The sequence below is a fragment of the Salvelinus sp. IW2-2015 genome, unplaced genomic scaffold (genome assembly GCF_002910315.2).
Source record: "Salvelinus sp. IW2-2015 unplaced genomic scaffold, ASM291031v2 Un_scaffold1200, whole genome shotgun sequence".
Classification (NCBI taxonomy): Eukaryota; Metazoa; Chordata; class Actinopteri; order Salmoniformes; family Salmonidae; genus Salvelinus; species Salvelinus sp. IW2-2015.
In genome coordinates, this window is record NW_019942775.1 from 9,701 (window position 1) to 22,964 (window position 13,264).

The 13,264-nt window shown below is 42.8% G+C and overlaps 1 long non-coding RNA gene across 1 annotated transcript; it reads right to left on the minus strand.

Moving 5' to 3' along the window:
• Positions 1-223: 223 nt before the first annotated feature.
• Positions 224-12,790, minus strand: LOC112070022 (uncharacterized). Its single transcript, XR_002893832.2, has 7 exons — positions 12,578-12,790; positions 9,731-9,992; positions 2,284-2,462; positions 1,612-1,698; positions 830-909; positions 588-650; positions 224-278 (listed from the first exon to the last, which is right to left on the minus strand). It is a non-coding gene; the product is annotated as an uncharacterized lncRNA (long non-coding RNA).
• Positions 12,791-13,264: the final 474 nt, after the last annotated feature.

The window sequence follows — 13,264 nt, forward strand, 5'->3', positions numbered from 1 at the left end:
TACATGCTTTGTAAGTAGGAAAACCTGCAAAATCGGCAGTGTATCAAATACTTGTTCTCCCCACTGTACATACTTGTCAATACATCACTTAATACATATATACATCACTTATCAACACATGGTGAATAGATAACTAATACCTCTGGAATAGTTGCTGGACCAACTAGTTATCAATATAAAATGTTAAATATAATAAAATAAAATAATTAAATCAATCCAGTACCTTCATGGTGTCAGTCATCTCCTTGGGGAAGAACAGTCCCAGCCCTACATCCTTCCTGTACAGACGCAAGCAAAAACAGACACAACGTCCATTACTTACACACACAATCAATGAGCCCCCACCACACCCAATTACAGAACCAGAACCAACCTTCCATTACTTACACACACAATCAATGAGCCCCCACCACACCCAATTACAGAACCAGAACTAACCTTCCATTACTTACACACACAATCAATGAGCCCCCACCACACCCAATTACAGAACCATAACCAACCTTCCATTAATTACACACACAATCAATGAGCCCCCACCACACCCAATTACAGAACCATAACCAACCTTCCCAGGCAGTACTTACTCTAACAGTTCATAGTTGGACTTTTTCTCCAGTCCATTGGGGTTCATGTCTTTATAGAATCTCCTGTAGGGAGAAACACACGCATGTGAGTATTGGGTGGATTTAATGGAAGGTTGTGTGTGTTATTTAGGGTTAAAAGGGTTAGGTTAAGGGTTAGAAAAAATACGATTTTGAATGGGAATTAATTGTTTAGTCCCCACAAGGATAGTAAAAGTAATATGTTTGTGTCGGAGGGTTGTTACCTGATCTCCAGACAACCTAACTGCAAGGCCATCCCATCACTCACTTTACTGGCATAGTGCTGCATGTAGTCACTTCTCACCTGACAAGGTGTTTAAAAAAATACACTTTAAGGATCAGAACTGTACAACAATCCTGCTTACAAGTAAAACACCACAGACAGACAGTCAGACAGTGACAGTCCGAGAGATAGTCATAGAGAGTCAGACAGACAGACAGACAGACAGACAGACAGACAGACAGACAGACAGTTAGACAGACAGACAGAGTCAGAGAGAGAGAGACAGACAGACAGACAGTTAGACAGACAGAGACAGACAGAACGGCAGAGAGGCAGTCAGACAGACAGACAGACAGACAGACAGACAGTTAACAGCAGACAGACAGTCAGAGAGAGAGAGACAGACAGACAGACAGACAGACAGTTAGACAGACAGAGACAGACAGACAGACAACAGAGAGCGTCAGACAGACAGACAGACAGACAGACAGACAGACAGACAGACAGACAGTTAGACAGACAGTCAGAGAGAGAGAGAGAGAGAGAGAGACAGACAGACAGACAGACACAGTCAGAGAGCAGTCAGAGAGAGAGAGACAGACAGTCAGAGAGAGAGACAGACAGTCAGAGAGAGAGGCAGTCAGTCAGAGAGACAGTCAGAGAGACAGTCAGAGAGAGAGACAGACAGTCAGAACAGGCAGTCAGTCAGAGAGACAGTCAGAGAGACAGACAGACAGTCAGAGAGACAGTCAGAGAGAGAGACAGTCTGCAACAGTCACCAACCTGCTGGTAGAAGTAGAGCAGTGTGGTTCTGTCCTCTTTAAACTTTCTATGAAGTCAGCAGGGATGTACCTAATGCGCAGGTCATATCTGGACACACAGGGGTTAGAGGTTAGGGTTTAGAGGTCACTATCTGGACACACAGGGGTTAAAGGTTAAGGTTTAGAGGTCACTATCTGGACACACACAGGGGTTAGAGGTTAAGGTTTAGAGGTCACTATCTGGACACACACAGGGGTTAGGTTAAGGTTTAGAGGTCAGGAGCAGAGGGCAGTCACTATCTGGACACACACAGGGGTTAAAGGTTAAGGTTTAGAGGTCACTATCTGAACACCACACAGGGTTAGATGTTAAGGTTTAGAGGTCACTATCTGGACACACACAGGGGTTAGAGGTTAAGGTTTAGAGATCAGGAGCAAGAGGCAGTCACTATCTGGCAAAATGACAAAGTCGTAAGCCATGCCTAGTTCTAAAATGTCTCTTAAAATCAGTTTTAAACCTAACTTTAACCCTAATCTTAACCACACTACAACCTTATTCATAACCCTAATCTTACATTAAACCGAAAAGCACATTTTAGTTTTCATATAGTTTTACAATATAGCCAATTTTGACTTTGCTTGCGATGTAGTGGAACCCGGAGCAAGAGATCATGTGCTAGAGGTCAGGAGTTACCTCCACTCTGCCTCCAGATGCTGTTGTTCGTAGCGTAGCTGCAGTTCTGACACGGTGAGGCCGGGTGCAGCCAGTGGACCTCAGCTGACTTCAGGTGTTTCAGCAGCAGGCCGTAGCAGAGGGAGTGTTGGATGTCTGGACCCCAACACATCACTGGACAACACCGCTGTTATTATATTCTGGAACGGTTAAGGTAATATAGTACACGATACAGTATGTAGTGTAGGGGGTCGTAGGTATGTTGAATGTCTGGTTTATATTCTGGAACGGTTAAGGTAATATAGTACACATACAGTATAGTAGTGTAGGGGTCGTAGGTATGTTGAATGTTTGGTATTTTATTCTGGAACGGTTAAGGTAATATAGTACACAATACAGTATAGTATGTAGGGGTCGTAGCAGAGGGTATGTTGAATGTCTGGTATTATATTCTGGAAACGGTTAAGGTAATATAGTACACGATACAGTATAGTAGTGTAGGGGGTCGTAGGTATGTTGAATGTCTGGTATTATTCTGGAACGGTTAAGGTAATATAGTACACGATACAGTATAGTAGTGTAGGGGGTGTGGTATGTTGAATGTCTGGTATTATATTCTGGAACGGTTAAGGTATTATAGTACACGATACAGTATAGTAGTGTGAGGGGTCGTAGGTAGTTTGAATGTTCTGGTATTATATTCTGGAACGGTTAAGGGTATTATAGTACACGATACAGTAATAGTAGTTTAGGGGGTCGTAAGCAGAGGGTATGTTGAATGTCTGGACCCACACATCCAGAGGACAACACCGTAACATAATAATATTATAGTAGAAATATATTATAGCGGAAATATATTATAGTAGAAATATAAGAAATATATTATAGTAGAAATATATTAGTGGAAATATATTATAGTATAAATATATTATAGGGGAAATATATTATAGTAGAAATATGAATAATACTACAGTAGTAATATTAGTACGTCAATACTATAATAATAGTATACTGTATATATAGTAGTGACCCATAGAGTTCAGTACTCTCTACAGTAAACTAGTAGTTTAGATGTTAAGTTCCCTACACTCCCTAGAAAAAAAGGTGCTATTTAGAACCTAAAATGGTTCTTTGGCTGTTCCCATAGGAGAACCCTTTGAAGAACCTTTATTGGTTCTAGGTCGAACTGTTTTGGTTCCAGGTAAAACCATTTTGCGTTCTGTGTAGAAACCTTTCCACAGAGGGTTCTACTTGGAACCCAAAAGGGTTCTCCTATGGGTACAGCCTGAAGAACCCTTCTTTTCCAGTGTATATGGGGGACGTTGAGAAGTTCTGAACCGGTTCAGACTGACGTGTTGGTGTACAGAGCGGTGTGTGAAAGCCATAAGGTCCCTTTATAATGCCAGAAAGACCCATCTGTCAGCTCTCTGTTTCCACTCTCTCCGTGGAGGTGACTTGAAGTGTCAGGTTTCAGACACCACATTTGAACAGGGTGTGGCACAATGTGTCACATTTTCTGGCCTATCCTGACAAAATAATGAATTCGCTCTCCTTCTAAGCGACAGAGCCCAGCCTGGGAGACGGCATATGAAAGGTGACAGTCTAGAAAATCAAATAGCTGTGTTCTCATCACACTGTGATATTCTAAACCATTTCATATAATGGAAACAAGACCACTTTCTCTTGGTCACAGACAGGCAAAATCTCTTGGTGATTAAAGCTAAAGTTGTACCGGGCCTGCACACATTTGAATGCTGTCTCTGCGCTGCTAAGTGGACGTTATATGAAAGTTAATTGAAATGGTGCCAATATTGTACTGTCACTAAGTATGATAACTGAAAAAATATATAAAGAATATGTAAAGTGTTGGTCTCACGTTTCATGAGCTGAAATAAAAGATCCCAGAAATGTTCTATATGCACAAAAGGCTTATTTCTCTAAAATGTTGTGCACAAATTTGTTGACATCCCTGTTAGTGAGCATTTCGCCTTTCCACCTGACAGGTGTGGCATATCAAGAAAATGATTAAACAGCAAGATCATTACACAGGTGCACCTTGTGCTGGGGACAATAAAAGGCTACTCTAAAATGTGCAGTTTTGTCACACAACACAATGCCACAGATGTCTCAGGTTTCGAGGGAGCATGCAATTGGCATGCTGACTGCAGGAATGTCCACCAGAGCTGTTGCCAGAGAATTGAATGTTCATTTCTCTACCATAAGCCGCCTCCAATGTCATTTGTGGATTGACGAGAATGCATTTGTTTAACTGCCTCACAACGCGCAGACAATCAGTGATATGGCGGTGAATGTGGGCGAGAGGTTGGCTGATGATCAAAGGTGTGAACAGAATGCCCCCACTGGTGGTGGTGGGTTATGGTATGGGCTAGCATAAACTTTAACAGACAAACCAATACAATTGCATTATATTGATGGTCAATTTGAATGCACAAGATACAGTAGACGAATCCTAGGGCGCCCGTTGATGGTGCCATTCATCACCACCCATCACCTTGTGTACAGCATGATAATACACGGGCCACCATGTCGCAAGGATCTGTACACAATCCTGGAGCTGAAAATGTCCCATTCTTTCCCCATGGCCTTGCATACCACCAGCATGTCACGCCACCTTGAGCATGTGTTTGGGATGCTCTGGATCGACGTTGACACAGCGTTCCAGTTCCCGCAAATAATCTCCAGCAACTTCACACAGTCAGTTGAAGAGGGAAGATGGGACAACATTCCAACCAGGCCAGAATCAACAGCCTGATCAAGTCTACGTGAAGGAAATGTGTCCATGCCTGCAGTGAGAAAATGTGGGTCACACCAGGCACTAGACTGGTGTGTCTGATCGGACGGGCACTACCTTTTATTAGTAATCTGTGACCAACCCGAGGCATATTTGTATTCCCAGTCATGTTGAATCCATTTAGATTAGGACCTAATGAATTGATTTCAATGGACTGCATGTTCCTGGTATATAAAACTGGAACAATCTATTTAAAAGTGTTGCATGTTGCACCTCGAGCTGTCAACTCTCGACAAGATGGAAACTTGACTCGTTCCTCCCGGGTAAGGCACCTTCCCGCCGTCACAAGATCTCGTCCATCACGGTTGATAGTCTCCACGCTGTAACGTAAGCGGAAAGCATCGCTCGCTCCAGAGTGCAAAGAACTTGCATAAACCCGGACAACAAAACAACCTGTCGTTCTTGAAACATCAGAATGCAGTTCAGAGCTAGCTCCGGTTCAGGTTTTGCATCGTCCCACTTACACAACTGCCCGTCATGGGAGAGGGTCACACGGAGACTAGTACCTTACCACACAGCGCGAAGCAGCGCAAAGGATCCTAATTGAGGCTTGCTTGTCATCTCCCGTTTAGACTAGTGCAACTCGCTGTTGGCTGGGCATCCACGGGCTGGTGCCATATCCCTGTGCAACTTAGTCCAGAACGCTGACGACCGCCTGGTGTTTCAACCTTCGCAAATGTCTCCCAGTCGTCACCTCACTCCTCCACCAACTCCACATGGTGTTTAAACCTACCGGAGCAACAAGAGGGAACTGCCCCTCCCTACCTTCAGGCTCTGCTCAAACCCTACACCCCAACTGTCGAGCATTTCCATTCTCCAGTCTCTGGTCTGTCTTGGCCCTCCCATGCCGTCGGCGAGGGAAGATCCCCGCGTCAAGCCCAGTCCCAAGGCTCTTCTCTGTCCTGGCACCCCAATGGTGGACCAGCTTCCCCTGAAGCTAGGACAGCAGAGTCCTGGTCCATCTTCCCCTGAATCTAGGACAGCAGAGTCCCTCCCCATCTTTCCCTGAAGCTAGGACAGCAGAGGTCCCGCCCATCTTCCCCCTGAAGCTAGGACAGCAGAAAGTCCCTGTCCATCTTCCCCTGAAGCTAGGACAGCAAGTCCCTGTCCATCTTCCCCTGAAGCCTAGGACAGCAGAGTCCCTGCCCATCTTCCCCCTGAAGCTAGGACAAGCCAGAGTCCCTGTCCCATCTTCCCCCGCAATCGTAGGACAGCAGAGCCCTCCCCATCTTCCCCCTGAGCTAGGGTCAGCAGAGTCCCTGCCCATCTTCCCCCTGAAGCTAGGACAGCAGAGTCCCTGCCCATCTCCGTGAAAACATTTGAAACCCTACCTCTTCAAAAGAGAAGTCTTTAAATATAAACGCTCTCCCCCCCCCCCCCCCCAAAAAAAAACCCAACAACAATAAAACATTCACCAACACTTGCACTTGACTCACAACATTTCGAGCTCTGACTTTTGTATTGTGTTGTCCCACCTGGCCATCTCTAAGATGAATGCACTCACTAACTGTAAGTCACTCTGGATAAGAGCATCTGCTAAATTACTGAAATGCAAATGTTAAATATTGTTACATATTATGTATTTACTATTACATGGTTTACCTTTCTATTATTTCTCTATGTTCTTCTCTCCACATTGTTGGAAATATTACTAAGCAGAGGAAAAGAAACTAACCAACGGGTCCCGTAAGTAAGCATTTCACTGTTAGTCTACACCTGTTGTTACAAAAGCATTTCACTGTTAGTCTACACCTGTTGTTTGCCAAGCATTTCACTGGTAGTCTACACCTGTTGTGTTACCAAGCATTTCACGTGTTTAGTCTACACCTGTTGTTTACAAGCATTTTCACTGTTTAGTCTACACCTGGTTGTTTACCAAAGCACATTTCACGTGTGTAGTCTACACCTGTTGTTGTACAAAGCATTTCACTGTTAGTCTAAACCTGTTGTTTGCCACACATTTCACTGTTAGTCTACACCTGTTGTTACCAAGCATTTCACTGTTAGTCTAACCTCTGTTGTTTACAACGCATTTCACTGGTGTGTCTAACCTGTTGTTTACCAAGCATTTAGCTGGTTAGTCTAAACCGTGTTGTTTGCAAGCATTTCACTGTTAGTCTACACCGTGTTGTTTACCAAGCATTTCACGTGTTAGTCTAAAACCTGTTGTGTTACAACGCATTTCACTGTAGTCGTAAACCTGTTGTTTACCAGCATTTCACTTTAGTCTACACCTGGTTGTTCCAAGCATTTCACTGTTAGTCTACACCTGTTGTTTACCAAGCATTTCACTGTTAGTCTACACCTGTTGTTTACCAAGCATTTCACTGTTAGTCTACACCTGTTGTTTACGAAGCATCTGATGAATAACATTGATTTGATTCAACAATCAAAGGTTTGTGATGAGTGTGAGGTGTGTAAAACTAAAATGTGTACCATTTGGGCAACAAACACTGCTTTAGTACATTAGAGTGTCTATTTTGAGAAACAGACACCTCACAAGTCCTCAACTGGCAGCTTCATTAAATAGTACCTGCAAAAACACCAGTCTCAACGGTCAACAGTGATGAGGCGACTCTGGGAGTGCTGGCCTTCTAGGCCAGCATATAGTATATATATAGTATATATACTATATATATATATATATATATATATAATATATATATAATAATATATATAACAGTGGGGAGAACAAGTATTTGAGTACACTGCCGATTTTGCAGGTTTTCCTACTTACAAAGCATGTAGAGGTCGTGTCATTTTTATCATAGGTACACTTCAACTGTGAGAGACGGAATCTAAAACAAAAATCCAGAAAATCACATTGTATGGATTTTTAAGTAATTAATTTGCATTTTAATGCATGACATAAGTATTTGATCACCTACCAACCAGTAAGAATTCCGTCTCTCACAGACCTGTTAGTTTTTCTTTAAGAAGCCCTCCTGTTCTCCACTCATTACCTGTATTAACTGCACCTGTTTGAACTCGTTACCTGTATAAAAGACACCTGTCCACACACTCAATCAAACAGACTCCAACCTCTCCACAATGGCCAAGACCAGAGAGCTGTGTAAGGACATCAGGGATAAATTGTAGACCTGTACAAGGCTGGGATGGGCTACAGGACAATAGCCAAGGCAGCTTGGTGAGAAGGCAACAACTGTTGGCACAATTATTAGAAAATGGGAAGAAGTTCAAGATGACGGTCAATCACCCTCAGTCTGGGGCTCCATGCAAGATCTCACCTCGTGGGGCATCAATGATCATGAGGAATGTGAGGGATCAGCCCAGAACTACACGCAGACCTGGTCAATGACCTGAAGAGAGCTGGGACCACAGTCTCAAAGAAAACCATTAGTAACACACTACGCCGTCAGGATTAAAATCCTGCAGCGCACGCAAGGTCCCCCTGCTCAAGCCAGCGCATGTCCAGGCCCGTCTGAAGTTTGCCAATGACCATCTGGATGATCCAGAGGAGGAATGGGGAAGGTCATGTGGTCTGATGAGACAAAAATAGAGCTTTTTGCTCTAAACTCCACTCGCCGTGTTTGGAGGAATAGAAGGATGAGTACAAGCCCAAGAACACCATCCCAACCGTGAAGCATGGAGGTGGAAACATCATTCTTGGGGATGCTTTTCTGCAAAGGGGACAGGACGACTGCACCGTATTGAGGGGAGGATGGATGGGGCCATGTATTGCGAGATCTTGGCCAACAACCTCCTTCCCTCAGTAAGAGCATTGAAGATGGGTCGTGGCTGGGTCTTTCAGAAGACAACGACACCTGAAACACACAGCCAGGGCAACTAAGGAGTGGGCTCCGTGTAAGAAGCATCTCAAGGTCCTGGAGTGGCCTAGCCAGTCTCCAGACCTGAACCCAATAGAAAATCTTTGGAGGGAGCTGAAAGTCCGTATTGCCCAGCGACAGCCCCGAAACCTGAAGGATCTGGAGAAGGTCTGTATGGAGGAGTGGGCCAAAATCCCTGCTGCAGTGTGTGCAAACCTGGTCAAGAACTACAGGAAACGTATGATCTCTGTAATTGCAAACAAAGGTTTCTGTACCAAATATAAAGTTCTGCTTTTCTGACGTATCAAATACTTATGTCATGCAATAAAATGCAAATGAATCACTTACTTAAAAATCATACAATGTGATTTTCTGGATTTTTGTTTTAGATTCCTTTCTCTCACAGTTGAAGTGTACCTATGATAAAAATTACAGAACCTCTACATGCTTTGTAAGTAGGAAAACCTGCAAAATTGTCAGTGTATCAAATACTTGTTCTCCCCATTGTATTATATATGCACACTACAGTATAATGACAATGATAGTACAGTAATGTCACTAACCCGTACAGTCATGCTGATAATGGGCCTCTGTACGCCTATTGTAGATATTCAATAAAAAAATCTGCCATTTCCAGCTACAATAGTCATTTACAACATTAACAATGTCTACACTGTATTTCTGATCAACTTGATGTTATTTAATGGACCGAAAAATGCTGCTTTTCTTTCCAAACAAGGACCATATATCTAAGTGACCCCAAACTTTTGAATGAATACTATATATATACTACCACTTCAAAAGTATTATATATATATATATGCACACTACAGTATAATGACAATGATAGTACAGTAATGTCACTAACCCGTACAGTCATGCCCTCATGACAGCGGACTAGTTTAAAGTTCTTCCCCAAGTTAGCACTGTTGCTGGTGAAACACACTTTGACAATCTTTGTTGGACCGCCGTCCCCAGCAACCGTCGTCTGGGAAGTGTCCGAGGACTTTGATTGGCCATAGGTCTCCACAACCTTCCAAGACAATGTGCTGCTGTCACCTGACATCACAGCACACCCGGTCACCACGACACACACACACTCACACACTCACAGCATCCCCACTTCACACCTGGAGAAAGGGAAAGAGAGAGGTCAATACATTAGACTGGAACAAACATCGAACTGTGTTGTGGGTAAGTCATTCCTGGAGCTTGCCACCGTTTCCTAGTTTTCCAGCGTGTGTGTGTGTGTGTTACACAAGCTGAGCGTGTACACACATGTGGGGATGTAGCAACGCTTCCTGTGTGTGTGTGTGCGTGTGTATGTGTACGCATAAAAGGTGTGGACTCCTATGGCACTCCTTAGTCAACACTAGAAACCACATCCGTGCCGACAACAGGGTTTACTCAACACGTTACCCAGGTAGACACGCCACACACTCACTAGCTGAGACAGGACCTAGAGGGCAATACAATTATATATGTCATTCCTTCATTTAGCACACGCTCTTATACAAAATAAAATGTACAGCCACACACACACACACACACCTTTTCCCCCTTACGGGTGGTGCCGGGAATCGAACCCACTATTCTGGCATTCCAAGTGCCGCGCTCTACCGACTGAGCTACAGAGGACCTCCAGCTGATTTGGAAGCTCTGACTTCAGATAAAACACGGTCAATTCAGACCTAAAAAGACAGGCGGTGGTAAAGAAACACATGCACACTAAACAAAAGAGGAAACAGAGGAGGACAGGAAGAGGAAGTGACAGAGACAGATGGAAACCCTGTCTGCACTGTGGTACATTACCAACCATCACTACCACAAACCATCACTTCCACCACTGTGAAAGGGGAGCAGAGGAGAGCAGAGGGTTGTGTATACCTCCAGTCTGAGGGAAAGATGTTTCGCAATTGGAAATGTATTGAATTGAATCAGTACATTTGAAATATATCTGCGGGCTACCTTAGTTACGATATGACAACATCACCGTGGAAACATCAGAACTTCCAGATAACACACCCTCCTACACTACCATCCTACACTACCATCCTACCATCCGTCACCATCCTACACTACCTGTGTCAGTCACTCTGTATGTGTATGTGTGTGTCACCTCTGCACACCACTAACTTTCAAAAGTAATATAATTACTAGTAATACACATACTATCTCCTAGCCCAGGGGCTCCCAAACATTTTCACTCACCCCCCCCCCCCCCTCCACTTCCAGCATTGGGGTACATCCAACACCCCCTCCCCCCTCCACTTCCAGCATTGGGGTACATCCAACACCCCCTCCCCCTGTCTCTTATACACATCTAGATGTGTATAAGAGACAGGGGGTACATCCAACACCCCCCCAGGTCTATTTCTATAGACACAAGCACTATTCACGACACAAACTGTTCACACACCCCTTGTTGGCGGAGAGAACATTTTGCAAGATTAAAGCTTATTTCCTGCAATTATACACATTTTGTCATGGGGTGAAGAGAATTGTGCAGTTTAAAAAGCACATTTTCCTGCAATTCTACACATTTTGCCACGTCTTATGTGTATACATGTGATATTCGAGTGACTCAAACACGACAACAAAATCTATGTATCTATCTAAAAAAAAAATGTTAGCTGACATGTGGTAGTTGATCTGGACTTTTCTGACAAGTTATAAATATCTCTTTAAGGTATGAATTCAGGGGTGGAAAAAGTACCCAATTATCATACTTGAGTAAAAGTAAAGATATCACAATAGAAATTCACTCAAGTAAAAGTGAGTCACCCAGTAAAATACTACTTGAGTAAAAGTCTAAAAGTATTTGGTTTTAAATATACTTCAGTATCAAAAGTAAAAGTATGAATCATTTAAAATTCCTTATATTAAGAAAACTAAACGACACAATTTTCTTGTTTAAAAAAAAAAATGTACAGATAGCCAGTGGTACACTCCAACACTCAGACATCATTAACAAACGAAGCATTTGTGTTTAGTGAGTCTGACAGATCAGAGGAGGTAGGGGTGACCAGGGATGTTCTCTTGATAAGTGTGTGAATTGGACAATTTTCTGTCCTGCTAAGCATTTAAAATGTAACGAGTACTTTTGGGTGTCAGAGAAAATGTATGGAGTAAAAAGTACATTATTTTCTTTAGGGATGTAGTGAAGTAAAAGTTGTCGAAAATATAAATACTAAAGTAAATTACAGATACTTTAAAGTACTACTTAAGTAAAAATACCCCCAAAAACTACTTAAGTACTTTACACATGACAAGAGGAACTGAAGATGTACTACCCAATTTCGAAATTGCACCTTGTGCATTTTACTATTACAACTTTCAAGAGTAAGTTGAAAGCAGAATTGAGTTCCTTAAAATATATATATATCATTTGGGGGGGGAATAACCATCTATCTACCATGTTAACCCTCTAGGCTGCTATAATACACCATAAACTGCATAAACCTTAGAGGGAAGAACATGAAAAGGTTGGTTTTAACTTAATGCAGGACATAAAAAGTAAAAGTGACAGTACAACATCCGACTATATCTATCGATCTAAATCTATAGGCTTAACAGGAAGAATAACTTCTGATAAGGAACCAAACATTTTGATAATCGATATAATATACACATTGTAGGCAGAGCCAACATATTAAGAGCATAATATCGAGACCGTACTCTGACTGTGCGCAATTACATGACTGAATTCACCCACCTGCTCAAAACCCGCGCTGTATCCTAAAAGTTCTGCCATGCATGCACCCGTTATTGTGGCGGAGAGGAGATGACGGTAAAGGATAATACACAGCCTACAGGCCTTTCTCTCTCTCTGCTGTCTGTATTTGTGTTTGTGACAATTACAGCCGGTAGTGAAGAAATCTTCTGACACTTCTAAGCCACACCCAGGCTGTATCGTTACTTCCTGATTTTGGAACATATGACGACAGCACGCCCACATTGTATTAAAAATATCATTTTTAATTTGGGTATGACGGGGAGGAGTGGGGGGGGGCGGGGGGCAGGGAACATAGTCGAGGGTAGAGGAATTGTCCTTCCGCAGTTCTGAGTTCACAACAGTGCAGGAGAGAAGTAACTTAAATGCACTAATAAACCTATTTTACATTTGACACACGAGGGCGCTATTTACTCACTTTTCAACTGTCGCATGTGCCCATATCATAATAATTGGTAAGAGTGAGAGGTTAGCATGTATTGGGAGTATGATCTGTGACCCTCTGTAACTTTTGCACTCATCATTATTCACGATTCACTCAGGATTATCCGTAACCATGGTAGCATCCACATGAATACCCAAAGTGTTTAGAAACATATTCTATTCTTATTTACATTTAAAAGTGACTCCAAAAAGACACAATACGTTATTTACCACTCATTTCTATTG